Source organism: Lepisosteus oculatus, unplaced genomic scaffold (assembly GCF_040954835.1).
Source record: "Lepisosteus oculatus isolate fLepOcu1 unplaced genomic scaffold, fLepOcu1.hap2 HAP2_SCAFFOLD_164, whole genome shotgun sequence".
Classification (NCBI taxonomy): domain Eukaryota; kingdom Metazoa; phylum Chordata; class Actinopteri; order Semionotiformes; family Lepisosteidae; genus Lepisosteus; species Lepisosteus oculatus.
In genome coordinates, this window is record NW_027167709.1 from 62,501 (window position 1) to 78,244 (window position 15,744).

The following is a 15,744-nucleotide window of genomic DNA, read 5'->3' on the forward strand; positions in this document are numbered from 1 at the left end:
TTTGCAGCGAGCGGCTCCATCACTTGCATCCCCTTGCAACTCGCAACTGAAAACCCACTGAAGCTAAGCAGGTGTGAGCCTTGTCAGTACCCGGATGAGGGTAAGCTACAGGGAAAAACAAAGCTTCCAGCTGGAAGCGGTGTTAATGGTGCCGGCGGGGGGGCGCTCACCCTGAGGTCTGTGCGGGTCCCAATGTCCCAGCATAGTGACGGAGACGCTGTGTTGTAAAAGGGCGCTGTCTTTCGGATGAGATGTAAAACCGAGGTCACAGCGCTCTGTGGTCATTAAAAATGACCACCAAAACCTTTGACAAAAGCTCTTGGTAATTGATGGTCTTCAATAATGCTTCTCCTTTAGGTACATTTTAAATCAGCTGAAAAATGCTGTGAAATGGGGGGACACTTCAGGCCAGTGTAGGATTTGGGTTACAAGAACCATGAAACTGCACGAGAAAGCCCGTACACTGAATTACACGGCTTTCTATTCAAAGGAGGGCAAAAGAAATTCCCTGAGTTCGATTTTTTGCAGCACGGAGAGGACCACCGTTGCGAGGCCGGTTAGCTCAGTTGGTTAGAGCTTGGTGCTAATAATGCCAAGGTCATGGGTTCAATCCCCATACGGGCCACGTTCTTTTCTCCTCTCTTACCAAAGCTGTTAGGTTCCTTTCCGTGGTGAGATGGGTTGACATGCAACGCTGTCACATAGTGCCGACAGACAAGAGTGTTGCGGGAGAAGAGAAAAGTGTTTGAAGATTTAAGAGTGTCTTAGGTGGAGTCAAAATCATGTGTCACAAATGCAAGTGGTTGGATTTCCAATGTTTAATATGGTAAAAATAAGCAGAAGTTATCTGCCGGTCATGGCAGTCTGCCATGCTTTTGTCAGATACTGTAAAGTGGTGTCGAACTGGAGCCTCACCATTTGCATATGTGAGGCTCCAGTTATACATCGAGTGTCACATTAAATGACAAAAATGAAGAGAGTTAAAGCAGCTGGAGAGGTTTTCTTACAACTTTTGAGCTGACACAGTTTTGGAAAATGTTTCCTTCACGCTGCACTGTACAACATAGGCAGCCAAGAGTCTCCAAAACAAAACAGAATTGACAGATAGGAGAAAATTCCCACTCGTCCTGAAGTTCCCAAAATCCAGCACTGAGCGTAAACAAAGTGTCTAAGTAGCGTGGGAATGCTAACCCTAACCCTAGCTGGAGTTTGAGCAATCCAGCACTGAGCATAAAAAGATGAGTCAAAGTAACGTCTAATTGGATTAGTTTCCTTAGAGCTGGTTCAGAGTTTGCTCAAGAGTTTACCCAGTGGGCATTGATTCGTCGAATATACGTATATTCACGGCGAAAATACGGCTATACGTATATATACGTCGTCTCGCCGTATAATCAACGCCGAATTGCAACCGTAAAATCGACGACATTAATAAACGCATATATAACGTCGAAAACACATCTAACACAGTGCCTGAGGCTTTTTACTGTATGTATCGTGTGTGCCGCAACTAGGAGTATACGGCACTCTGCACAGTGTACGAAGTAAATTATTTTCGCAGTAATGAATTTACACGTGTATGATAAATATAGTAAATATAATAAATTAATTACTGCGAAATTAATTTTCTTCGTAAATCCTGCAATTCAGATGATTGGGGTATTGGTGCATGGCTACAGTCTGTGCTAGGAACATGGAGAGGGTCTCTGGTTCAATACATATTTGTGGGTCTGGTATTATTCGTTATGATCATATCGTTAATATCCTGTTTGAAAGACATGTGGACTAAAGCTGCTGCTCCTGTGCTAATTGTACGCCCTGAAGGGATCATGAAGGTCAAAAAATGATTTCATGGGAAAGGTTCTCTTATCTAGTGGCAGAACCTGATGGGTAGAACAATATAGCTTTAAGGGGGGTTACCCTTGGGAGTGATTCCCCTAGATGCAAATGATTATTGTGGTTTGTTTGTTCATAATAAGATGTTTTGCAGGAACGGAACAAAGAGAAATTTTACAACTACAGCTAGAATTGTTCTACAAAACGTCACAGCTGAGGCAGGGGAACAATGTGTAGATTTTTCTAAGAGTTATTACCCAGTTGTTGACCAATCTGTTGACCAATGTTGACCAAAAAAGCCTAGGATTATGCTGGGCTCCAGCCCACAGGGATTTACCTGTGCTGTAAGAACTAATGAGTGAATAAGGAGACTGGATTCTGGTGAAAGACTTCAGGAAAAAGAAATGGTGTTCACTCAGGTGGAGGGGGCTGTACCAGGTGCTGCTGACCACTGCCACTGCTGTGAAGGCCACAGAAATGGTGCCCTGGATTCATGCTTCCCACTGTAAAAAGGTCACAAACGAACTGAGCAAAGCGCAGGAGTGATGTCTCCACAAGGACAGATGGGGATAACCTGCTTGGGACTGATGTGCACAGCCTTTTTCCTTTTTATGTAGAAGCCTGTCACCATCCCAAAAGAGGAAGAATCTAAACACGAAGCCTCTTTGTATACAAACTGGCTGAATGAAACTGATAATGAGGGGGATATGAGTAATTTGTGGTATAAATTTATAAATCATACTGTAAAGTTAAAGAAATTTAATGCATCTTGTTATATATGTGCTTTAATGCCTCATTCTACAGCCTCACCCATGCGACTTTTTATGAAATGTACTCTTTTATTAATATCACGTTAGAAGGCTTAGACGCTATCAAACAAGAATTAAGGGGAGTTAGATTAATGGCACTTCAGAACAGGTTCGTGCTGGACCTTCAAAATGCAGCATCTGGAGGAGTCTATGCTTTAGTAGGAGACTCCTGTTGTACATATATTCCAGCTAATGACTATGATTACGGAAATCTTACGCTCGCTATTCAGCATTTGAAAGAACTAAAAGACAAGGTGAATAAAGAGAGAGGCATAAAAGATACACCGGCTTTTCTCTCCTGGTTAGAATCACTGTTTGGGCCAGGGGGAATGTTTTTCTTTTAAGTTACTAACACCGATTATAGGGGCTGTGATACTTGTCTTCCTGTTTTTATGTTGCTGTATGACATGTATTATTCCAATGCTTCGAAATATGGAAATATGGTACCTAGGGGGATAAACTGTTCATCCTTCCAGTCTGGAGAATTGGCAGCTGTCTGACGTCAGTAAGTGATCCTTAAAAAATTAATAGTTCCATGACAGTGTGCATCACCAGAAAATCAATTTCAATGCATTAAAACTCTTGTTATCCTTCTGATCATTGAAGTGTCATTGCCCCAGCACTGTATACTCTTACTTTTGACGCCTGTCTGAAGTTGGATCCATTTCTAAGAATGGTGACTCACATATCCTCATGCTCAACTTTGGCTCAACCACACAAACTATGAAGTTAATCATCTGCTTTTGCTCCAAGATTTATGTTACTAGGCTCTCTCCTGGGGATCCTCGTGTTCAAATATTGCCCTTATTGTGGATGATCCATGACAGAATTCTGGGAATTCAGAATTCTGATACCTCAGCTCAGATTCTGACTGGGCAGACTGTAATTGCCTGGTGTGAATGTGTGCATATCTGTTTTTGTGTACAGTGCCTTGCGAAAGTATTCGGCCCCCTTGAACTTTTCAACCTTTTGCCACATTTCAGGCTTCAAACATAAAGATATAATTTTTTTTATTTTATGTGAAGAATCACCAACAAGTGGGACACAATTGTGAAGTGGAACGAAATCTATTGGATTTTTGAAACTTTTTTAACTAATAAAAAAATGAAAAGTGGGGCGTGCAAAATTATTCGGCCCCTTTACTTTCAGTGCAGCAAACTCACTCCAGAAGTTCAGCGAGGATCTCTGAATGATCCAATGTTGTCCTAAATGACTGATGGTGATAAATAGAATCCACCTGTGTGTAATCAAGTCTCTGTATAAATGCACCTGCTCTGTGATAGTCTCAAGGTTCTGTTGAAAGCGCAGAGAGCATCATGAAGACCAAGGAACACACCAGGCAGGTCTGTAATACTGTTGTGGAGAAGTTTAAAGCCGGATTTGGATACAAAAAGATTTCCCAAGCTTCAAACATCCCAAGGAGCACTGTGCAAGCGATCATCTTGAAATGGAAGGAGTATCAGACCACTGCAAATCTACCAAGACCTGGCCGTCCCTCTAAACTTTCAGCTCAGACAAGGAGAAGACTGATCAGAGATGCAGCCAAGAGGCCCATGATCACTCTGGATGAACTGCAGAGAACTACAGCTGAGGTGGGAGAGTCTGTCCATAGGACAGCAATCAGTCTTACACTGCACAAATCTGGCCTTTATGGAAGAGTGGCAAGAAGAAAGCCATTTCTCAAAGATATCCATAAAAAGTCTCGTCTAAAGTTTGCCACAAGCCACCTGGGAGACACCCCAAACATGTGGAAGAAGGTGCTCTGGTCAGATGAAACCAAAATCGAACTTTTTGGCCACAATGCAAAACGATATGTTTGGCGTAAAAGCAACACAGCTCATCACCCTCAACACACCATCCCCACTGTCAAACATGGTGGTGGCAGCATCATGGTTTGGGCCTGCTTTTCTTCAGCAGGGACAGGGAAGATGGTTAAAATTGAGGGGAAGATGGATGCAGCCAAATACAGGACCATTCTGGATGAAAACCTGTTGGAGTCTGCAAAAGACCTGAAACTGGGACGGAGATTTATCTTCCAACAAGACAATGATCCCAAACATACAGCAAAATCTACAAAGGAATGGTTCACAAATAAACGTATCCAGGTGTTTGAATGGCCAAGTCAAAGTCCAGACCTGAATCCAATCGAGAATCTGTGGAAAGAGCTGAAAACTGCTGTTCACAAACGCTCTCCATCCAACCTCACTGAGCTCGAGCTGTTTTGCAAGGAAGAATGGGCAAGAATTTCAGTCTCTCGATGTGCAAAACTGATAGAGACATACCCCAAGCGACTTGCAGCTGTAATCGCAGCAAAAGGTGGCTCTACAAAGTATTAACGCAAGGGGGCCGAATAATTTTGCACGCCCCACTTTTCATTTTTTTATTAGTTAAAAAAGTTTCAAAAATCCAATAGATTTCGTTCCACTTCACAATTGTGTCCCACTTGTTGGTGATTCTTCACATAAAATAAAAAATTTATATCTTTATGTTTGAAGCCTGAAATGTGGCAAAAGGTTGAAAAGTTCAAGGGGGCCGAATACTTTCGCAAGGCACTGTATGTTCTGTGGCCTGTTGTACAATACATCACAAATGAAAGGGAAATGGAAAACTAAAATAAGACTCAAGTGTTTTATCTTTCATTAACAGTGTTTCATTAGTATCTGTGCTAGATCCTGTCATCCACTGCTTACCACGACAGGCTCTAGCACAGGATAGCAGCTAATACATTTAACAATCTCACTGCACAATGTTGTATATTCAAGGGCTGATCTTCTGTACTTTTTCTTTCACTTTTCATTTCCTAGAAACTCAGTCCTGCCAGGAATAATCTGAGAACAAAATCAATCTGAGTGAAAATCTAAGCAGAGGAAGATTGTTTTACAGAGTCAACAAGGTCTAATTCAAGGTCATCAGCACTAACAACATTCTCTCTGGAGACAGGCGATAAGAAAATTGAAAGTGTGTATTGTTACACAACAGCAGAGACTATGAGTTATGCTATCATGAGAGTGGTGATGGATTTTTTTCATTGCTTAGTTTTGCAGGTTCTGTACATTTGAACATTCAAAGTGACTAAAGTAAAGGAGTTTTCCCTTTTTACCACATAATTCCCAAAGATCAACACTAATAGAAAGCCTAATTCCAGCCAAGATTCAATTACTGTCTCTCAGGCATCCCAGCAGTGGATTTCATGACTTCAGACAGCCATCTTTATCAGTGGAGAACTCAATGCTCTGAGGTTTACTGGCAGAGTCTCACACTGGGTAATATGTTGGTAAATAAGGTCCTATGGAATTCTACTATTGATAAATTCTACTATGGAACTGCGATGTGTCCTGAAAAAATCTTCTATGATAGTGGTACAGTCCATCACACCCCACCTACAGCCTTTAAAAGAGAAAAAAAAAAACTGACAACAACAAAGTAAGTCTGTGGTGTAATCAGCTAGGTCTTGCAAACATACTTGACCTTTTCCAGCTACCAAAATTACAAATGCTGTTTACACATTAGATGGTTATTTTTTGGCTTCTGATATTATGGTGGAAAAAGAGCCCTGGAATCTTTGTTGAAGGACAAAAGACGGAAAGAACAGGTAGTGTAACCATGGCGAAGAGAAGGGAAATATTGGAGAGAGCTTTTTTCATACACTTTTTATCATTGTTTTTCCAGCCCAACAATGATCAACAAATATGGGCAGGCGTCCTGTGCCAAATCCAATCTACCTTTCTTCCAAGCATACAGGAATGTCAGTGAATTAAATATTGACATATGAAAATACCCAAAAATATGCAATCACACATGCAGTTTGAGCAAACATAAGACAATACCCAAGTACCACAAACTACCAGGCATCATTAGCAGTTCAGGTGGGGAGCTGTGTCAGCATGCGTAGGCTGCAAAGGAACAAGTAATAGGTCTATTCCATGCTTAAAAGAGAAGAAAGAAAACACAACATTTCAGCCGTGGAGCCCTCACACCTGAAGAAGGCTCCACGGCCGAAACGTTGTGTTTTCTTTCTTCTCTTTTCATCTAGTGTCATTAGCCAGTTCCTGTCAAAATAAAATAGAAATGGATAACATTCTAGAGAGAGTTTGAAATACCAAGGTACAATTTAAACCATATTTCTTCCACTACAACCACAATATTTTGGAGAGATCGCTGAGCCTAACTGTTCTGGCATGCCCGTTAGCCTCCGTCCTGCTTCAGCAATGAATGCAACGGGGCACATTCTGAGGGAGATGCGGTCAATCAGGTTGCAGGAAAACCACGCTATGCTTTTTTTTGAGATCCTGAAAAGGACAGAGGGGCCATGTATATGTGTGCAGCAAGATATGTAATTGCAGGTGGCGTAGCAAATTCTGCTGAAGCCCCACTGCCTGGTGTGGACGGTAGCTGTGCATGTTGCAGCAGAATTGTGCATGTGAGATCAAGGGGGCATGTCATGTGTTTGAGCACTTCACTCCCTTCCGGAAGCACGCGATTCCCTGAGTCCAAAAAATTTGTAAGTTCTTTGGATGACCTGTGGACCGATCTTTCACGATGAAAAATTCCTTAAGAAGAATAGATCTCGGCCCACCATCCCAATGCCTCCATCTCAAAACTGCAACCTCCCACTGCCCTTAGTCTGCAAGGCAGTCCTTTCAAGTGCGATGATGACACCGGGACCTTCGTTGCCTATTGTACGAGCTGAACTTTTGTGCTCATCAATTCAACGCTCTTTCCATCAACTCATCTTGTCTTTTGACGCTTCGTTTTTTGTGCTCCTTTGACTATCAGCATATCGGGTGACTGCAAACACTGAAGTTCTTGCTTACGGAGTGTGGAACAGTGTTTTCATCTCTGTTCTGTCATGTTGACGCCGAGTGAATCTTTCTTTGGCAACATGGGCAGGCTGACAGCAGCGCGAGCGAAAGTAATGGCAAATTTCTTGACTTATTTCTGAATGTGAATGTTCTTTAGAAAAGGGATGCGGCGTTGCTTCTCCCCGTGTAAAGGTCACGCATTCCAGATGTGGTTATGAGCGAACAGTTGCCGCAAGTGTTTGAAAAGAGCAAGAGAGGAAGCAGCCCTGCCCCGTGTGAGGATCAAACTCAGGACCTTCAGATGATGAGACTGACGTGCTACCAACTACGCCAACGAGGCCAGCTGCAGTACACAGACGGAAAGTTTGCCTCATATGGATTTCAGTCGCCCGTTCCCTAATCTTTAGACGCCCTCTGCTGGATGTTGCATTTGCCTTTTGATCTCACCGATACTTTTTTGGTCTGTTTCTGTTGCGAGTCTGTTTTTCAGATCTCACCTAGCACAAGTCTCTCTGGCTGAAGTGGCCTCTCTGCTTCAGCATCGTGCTCTCACTCAGCCATTAAAAACGTCACTCGGACTTCTGACATGCTGACATGAAATGTCAAGAGAGAGTGGCGGAGACGCTTAAGGCAGAGAGAAGATGAAGAGGGGGCGTGGCTGCGAAATGATTGACAGCTGCATGACGCTCTCCATGCAAGGCGTGACCACAGGCTAAAGGACACCTTTCGGCACATCAAGCTCTAAGCACACACCTGGAGGACGTGGGAAATGATCCCGCTACCTCTCGCATGCAAAGCGAGCGCTGTACCATGCAAGCTAACCCCCCTCGCTGGGACTCATGCCTCGGTGTCGCCTAGTGCCGCTTGTTCCCCTCTTACCGGGTGCAGTTCACTGCCCTTCGTCTGCAAGGCAGTCGTGTAATTGCGGCTTTCTTGACTTATTGATGAAGGTCTGACTGGACGAGCGAATGACGCCTCTCCCCCGTCCTCAAGCTCGCTGACAGAATAAAATGGAAAGTGCTGCCGTGGCTTATTGGTTTAGGGGTATGATTCTCGCTTAGGGTGTGGGATATCCTGGGTTCAACTCGCGGATAAGCCCTTGTGTGTTCTTTTTTGTCCTCGTCCACAAGACTGGGAACTGATATCCACATCACCTTGCAGCATCTGCTTATGGCAAACGATGGAATGTGACTAATGACTGAACGAGCCTGGTGAATACTCATCACGTGGCACAATGAGAGCGTGCAGTCAGCTGTCCAAGGCAGCAACCTCATTGCTCGTTCAAAAGAACACATACTGAAAACTCATCACCACTATGTCGTAAATGAGCACCGCGATCGCTTGTTGTCATGCGTCCTTACTTGGGAAATGCAGAAGCAAAAACTGCCCTCTCTCAGCCACCGAAACGTGTGCGGCTCGCCTTGCACTCTCTGCGCCTCGCATATTTATGGAGCTGTCTGCTCTTCTTTCTGTTGAAGTACGCAAGTTACGGGGCGTACTGCACACTATGATGTGCTCAAACACAGCTTTCAAGATTTGAAAACTATGAGCTTGATGGCTCAAGTCGAACGAATGTGGTTGTTACGCAATTGATGATCAAACGCACGTATTCTAACGATTCGTGAGAGTATGTTCTAAAGGTCCCTGGCTTGATCCCGGGTTTCGGCATTTTGTTTCATCGCGCCCTTTGTTCCTCTCTCCAGCGCCCTCTGCCTAAAGTGACGCGTCCCTTTCTCAGCCCGAAACGCAAGCGAGACACCAGCAACAATCCCTACAGGTTTCCGTAGTGTAGCCTAACACGCGAAAGGTCCCCGGTTCGAGACTGGGTGCAAACAGCCTCTTCTTGCACGCTCCTGCACTTCACAGAGGTCTTGAACCACCAGTCATTTGTTCCCAATGTATTTCCGGTGCGTTCATGCACTCTTGTACCAAACGCACGTTTTTTCTGTACCTGGAGCCGATCATTTGCAATTGGGCTGTCCCGACAGACCAAGATGAGCTCTGTCGGCTCAAAAGCAGCGCAACACCTGCGAGAACAACAGAAAGATTAGTACCCAGCGGGGGCCTCTTAGTGAGCCCAAGATCTAATCAAGAATCGACTGCAGAAACAGGGCTGGGCTCATTGTTCCATACTCCGACCACTCTTGGTGTAAACAGGTCCCTCCTGGTCTCTGCATGAAATGCACTTTCCTGCGTTTGCTTTGGTGTAACTGGTTTCCCCTGCAAGGGCGAATGTGAAGAAGATCCTTAGTAAGTCATTGAAGAAACCCGAGAAGAGGTCGGAGTGGTCTCTGTCGTTCATCAACGATCCAGTCAGGCAGTACTCCTCTGTAAAGCGCCGTTCGTTCACATCGATTGGCTTTTTTTTGCCTTCATTCATGCAAGTAGTAAAAGCAGACGCCCCTATTCTGCCGTGACCCGGATTTGAACCAGGGTTGTTGCGGCCACAACGCAAAGTACTGACCACTATACGATCACGGCGAGTTACCGATACACACGTGGCAGGGCGGAAAAGGCTGTGCTCTCTTCGTGTGACATAATTCGAAAAAGTCCTGACGTTGCATTTCAACTGAGTCCCAGTATACATCGACCCTTCGACACTCTGAGTGACAACTCTCTTGCGTGTTTTCTCATATTTATGTAGTTTGCTTGCATGATGCCGGGAACAGCAGGGTTGTTCACTGCCATATGGTCTAGTGGTTAGGATTCCTGGTTTTCACCCACGTGGCCCTGGTTCGACTCCCGGTATGGGAACGTGTCAGTTCTGCCTCCTGCTTTCCAAAAGATCAGCACCGTGTACGAAGGAGCCGCATTAAAACTACTCGAACGTGCAAAACGTGCGAGAAGAGGGGGCGCTTGTTTCCAGCCGAAACTTCTCGCGTGTGAGACGAGCTGACCATCGCTGCAGGAAGTGGGAGGGTTACTCTGGTAGACAGGGCTGACCTTCGGCAATAGGATTTATACTCTCCAAGATGATATTTGCACTTTCTGGAGAGGCGATTTTCTCCACTTCAGTAGCCCGATTTCGTCGATTGCGTGGAGAGGGCTGTAGAATGTGGCGCCGTCTTTCCTGCTCCGTCCATGACAGGCGTGCTGGTCTCTTGAGAGAGAGCACAGTCCATCAGCGCACTCCAATAAAGGCACTGGAAGCAGCTGAATTGCATTGGCGAAGCTCAGCACTGGGCCGCTGGGCACATCTTACCACAGTTTCCGTAGTGTAGTGGTTATCACGTTCGCCTCACACGCGAAAAGTCCCCGGCTCGAAACCGGGCGGAAACAGACCAGACTTCCTTTGTCGCCACGCACAAAAGGGGATTGGGGATTCGCCTAGCGCTGTGATCAAACAGACCCACTCACCTCTTAGTGTGGCGGGATCTGCACAGTGCATGTCGCAGCGCATCCTGCTTTCACTTCAATGCGCGTCCTGATGTACCCCGGTCTCCCGCGTGACAGGTGGGGACAGGTGACAGGTCCTATACTAACGAGGAAGACATCTCTCTCTCCGACCCCCGGCATCGTGTCCCGACCCACCGTGCTGGAAGCCGACTCGTGCTGTGATTCCTTTACGGAGCAGAAATGACAACCGAGGAGCCGAGAGATCATTTCAGCATTTCGCGTCTGAACGGAAAACACAAACGACCAACTCGGAATGATTTGCCTTTGACGCTTATCAAAGCGTTCTTTGTGCATCGAACAGACCCACTCACCTCTAAGTGTGGCGGGATCTGCACAGTGCATGTCGCAGCGCTCCCTGCTTTCACTTCAATGTGTTTCCTGTTGTCGAGTCGTGTGCCGTGCGGAGGCTCTGAAAGCGAGAGCAATGAAAAGGTGCACGACACTGTGAAATAAACATTAGTAAACGCATATATAACGTCGAAAACACATCTAACACTAGGAGTATACAGCACTCTGCACAGTGTACGAAGTAAATTATTTTCGCAGTAATTAATTATATTTACTATATTTATTATACACGTGTAAATTAATTACTGCGAAAATAATTTACTTCGTAAACTGTGCAGAGTGCCGTATACTCCTAGTGTTAGATGTGTTTTCGACGTTATATATGCATTTATTAATGTCGTCGATTTTACGGATGCAATTCGACGTTGATTATACGTCGAGGCGACGTATATATACGTATAGCCGTATTTTCGCCGTGAATATACGTATATTCGACGAATCAATGCCCACAGCTTGGCATACAAGGGTTTTGCGGAGGGGTCTTGCCACCTGCCTGAAAAAAAAACAGTAAAATGTTTGAGTGCCTATAGAGTTTCTATTTTTATTTTCTTGAGAAAAGTTGATACCATTTCCTGGAAACCCCTTCCCCCATCAGTGCGCGGTGCCCGGGGAAAAATCTGTAGGGGGGCGTCTGAAATTCTGAGCGGGGGTGATATTTCGGTAGAAACGGAGCTGTATGGTGCAGCTACCCAAATGAAATCTCGCAGCTATGCCATTGATTAGTGCTTCATGATAGAAGATATCGACTAGCAATCTGGTATTTGCGATGAAGTTCAGTTTCACATTTTTCGTCACTCTCACTGGAGAGTATTGCCTGGAGCGAAAAGTACCATAAGCGTTCATTTTTGCAGCTACATGGACATTCTGAATCGTTAAGAAAAAATGTTGTAAAACCAACAGAAAGCACAGACTGCTATAACTAGTCCTAGTTATATAACGATTTTAAGTATAATGATAAACTACTGCAAGGAATCGGTCCACCTGAGCAAACAGGATCGTAATGTTGACACTCAATAACGACACTGATATGTGCAGTTCCTGGACGGATAGCCCTCCTGCCCATCAAACAGACTGAGTGACTGTTCCTGTCATTTAGTGTTGTCTGACCATTGACAAAGTACAACTATTTTTTTAGGGCGCAAATTAAGTTAGGTAAATCTTTTTGCCCAAAACTGAAGGGGCAACATTCCCCCCTCCCCCCGTGATGCCAGGCCTGTCCCCATCCTATTCCATAATGTCATTATATATAATACCATACAACAGTGACCGATCCTTACTAACTACATGCGTTAAAATTGCACATCAGCTCATAGCAGGGGGCACATAGCCGCGATGTATTATCAATGTTATATTTCAACCATAATATCGACAACATTAATAAACGCATACGTTGAGAAAATATCGAACCCAGCATATTTTCCGGTTATATACCACAATGCATTGCTAGTATTCGTTGGTCACAATTTTGGACACGTTTTTCAAACGTAGAAGTATATCCGCAAATATCTCAGCAATCCTCTTTTGACGAGTAAGTATGAACAATAATAATACTATCTGAATACATACAGATCTTTCTTAATATTATTTTGATTAAAATAGTACGTGAATAAGCAAAAAATGGCACATAAAATAGTGTGAATGGGGAAGATGACACAAAATCGTTTTGCCGTTTCTCTATTCTTATTCTATGTTGTACTTTCAAACTTTGGGTACTCTTTAATTAGGACAGACTTTATTGCTCAACTGCTATGATGCAAGCCAAATTTTATACATTTATTTCAGTTTTGAGCTTAGTAAACCGTTCACTTTTTAGATTATACTAAAGAAGATATTCATCATCATTTATTTGGGAAGTTATATTATATAATTTTCTCCTAACTGCAGTGCTGAAGTCCCACCCTAAATCAAAAGAAAAAGAAATAAAGGAGCATGCAATGTGTTACTTGAAGAATGCATATGAAAGACAGGGGGCCAGGAGATCTGGACACTGAAAATAATAGGTTTTTGGTTCTAACTGTTAGGACAATTAGACAGGGTTTGCAAATAGTGGAAAAAAATCATCTTAACTTCCATTGTAATATTTTTTTTTCTTGGAAATATAGAAGTTGTACATTTTAAAATGTATATTTGAATCAAAATGTGGTTTTGAGTTAGTGTGTTAATGTAATTAATTTTGTGTTTGCCATTACTATACTGTATATTGCCATGTTACCAGAATTTGTAGCTGAAGTTTAAGACTAGTTGTGTTTTTTATGATTATTGCCCATATGTTGATTGTTGATTGATTGTATACAATGTATAATTTGAAATACATATGTTTCAGGTGTGAATGTGTATTTTCAGAATACATTTCTAAATCTAATCATTGGCTTGGTTTACTTGTTTCTACACCTATAAAATCTATCTTTGATGTATAATAGACCTCTACCCATATACGTATAATAGACCTCTAAAGTTATGCGTATAATAGACCTCTAACCATATACGTATAATAGACCTCTAAAGTTATCCGTATAATAGACCTCTAACCATATACGTATAACAGACCTCTAACCATATACGTATAATAGACCTCTAAAGTTATACGTATAATAGACCTCTAACCATATACGTATAATAGACCTCTAAAGTTATCCGTATAATAGACCTCTAAAGTTATCCGGAACTCCAACCATATATGTATAATAGTCCTCTAAATTTATCCGTATAATAGAACTCCAACCATTTATGTATAATGAACGTCTAAACATAGACGTATAATTGACGTATAACTTTAGACGTATATTAGAATTTCATTCTAGACGAATTGTAGACCACATTTAGACGTATAAGGTATGCGTTTAATAGACGTATATTATACGTCTTTTGCCCACTGGGTGGGCTCCAGATGCACATGGAAGCAATCAAGTGTTTCATGCGAGCTGTTTCAAAGACTGCCCAAGAGCTTTCCTTTCACAGAGGCGCAACGATTAATGATGGGGGTGCGCCTTACGACTCTAGGGAGTGATTGAGACGATTCGTAGCGTGTGCTCATTTCTCTCTATTCCCCGTGTTGCAGTGGTAGGATGACGTAAATTACTGCTTCGACACGTAACGGCATTATAATCACGTGCAGGAGCTGAGGGCTTTAGTTTTGTTTCGTTTTCCATGGCGTTCGTAAGCGCGCAAATCAAAGGCAAGTCCTGCGTCTAACACGAACGTAAATGCTTTTGAAAGTGCAGTGTGGTGCAGCTTGTAAAATCCTTGTCCACATTTGTGGTTTGTTGATGTTTGTTCTGTCTGCCAAAGTTGCATTTTAACATCCGGACGGGGGGACTTTATCATTTGAACGTGAAGCCAGCCTTAAACCCTCTGAGGTGTATCTGTCTGCCGGCACGTATCTTGTGAAAGGTATTTTTTTTTTAACGGAGAGCAACTTTAAAAAGGTATCCGCAGCCACCTCGCAGTCCGTGTTTGATTATAGGAGGAATGCGGCGGCGGCGGGCTCGCTTTTGTCGTGGTCGAGTGGTTAAGGCGATGGGCTCGAAATGCGTTGGGGACTCCCCGCGCAGGTTCGAAACCTGCCGACTCCGGCGTCTGCCGCATGTCGCCTTGTGCCTGCGCGGCAGAGGCGAAGTCCCGCTTCTCCTTTCCTGGTACTATAACAACGCGAAATCGCTTGGACCTGCTGCCATGGACATCAATTCTTCAGATAACCACACACTTTGCCTTCGCACCTCTGGTGCTCTGCTTATGCCTTTGAAAACCTAATGAATAAAGCTGAAAGAACCGACACGATATGTAGGTGCTGGTAAAGCACGCAGTAAAGAACTGTTAACAGCAAGGGTTTCAGTGGGTTAACTGAGGAGAAGGCGTGATCGCTAATTGTTGACTTTTTATTTGGTGTTAGAAACACTCTTATTGTGCATGACGTGCAACAAATGTAGCCACAGAAATTGCATCACGCTTTCATGTATGCTATTGCAAACACCAACGTTGCCTAGATAGAAAACCGAAATAGCCGTGGGTTTGCTTGCTGGTCTGAAGGATCTCTCTTCGAATCTCTATCATTTGTCAATGGAAGTAAAAGGCGCTGCAATCTCATACGTTCAGAATCAAACCCGCAGCTGTTGTTCGACTTTATTTCTTGACTAATTACAACTGAGTGTCGCATGAGCAGTTACATAAACTTGTCTGGTATATTTGAACACAAATGCCGTTCTTCAATTAAAACTAACAGTACATTGTCAGGGACATTCAGTTCTATACAAACAAGAGACAGACAAGAGAATATTTCTACCGTTCATGTGGACTACGTGTTGACTTACTGATCGGAATAATTGAAAGGTTCGGGCTCATAGCCGATGCAGTGCGTGCTAATTAGAACAGCAACGCTGAGCTCTCAGCACCGTACTGAGCCCAGGTGTTTTTCTAAAGCTGTCAGGTGCAGTTCATTTACATGAAGGAAATCTCTTACTGGGTACGATTACAATGCAGTAAGTAGCACAGACTACGTAGGGAGTTGCCCGATGCGTTTAAAAACGACCCGAGCCAGGCAGGCGTCGAACCTGCAATCT

General features: G+C 43.6%; 2 non-coding genes across 2 annotated transcripts; one reads left to right on the forward strand and one right to left on the reverse strand.

The window, feature by feature from the left end:
• Positions 1-551: 551 nt before the first annotated feature.
• On the forward strand, positions 552-625 carry trnai-aau (transfer RNA isoleucine (anticodon AAU)). The gene has a single exon. It is a non-coding gene; the product is annotated as a tRNA-Ile (tRNA).
• A 9,228-nt stretch (positions 626-9,853) lies between these two features.
• On the reverse strand, positions 9,854-9,925 carry trnah-gug (transfer RNA histidin (anticodon GUG)). The gene has a single exon. It is a non-coding gene; the product is annotated as a tRNA-His (tRNA).
• Between the last annotated feature and the right edge of the window lie 5,819 nt (positions 9,926-15,744).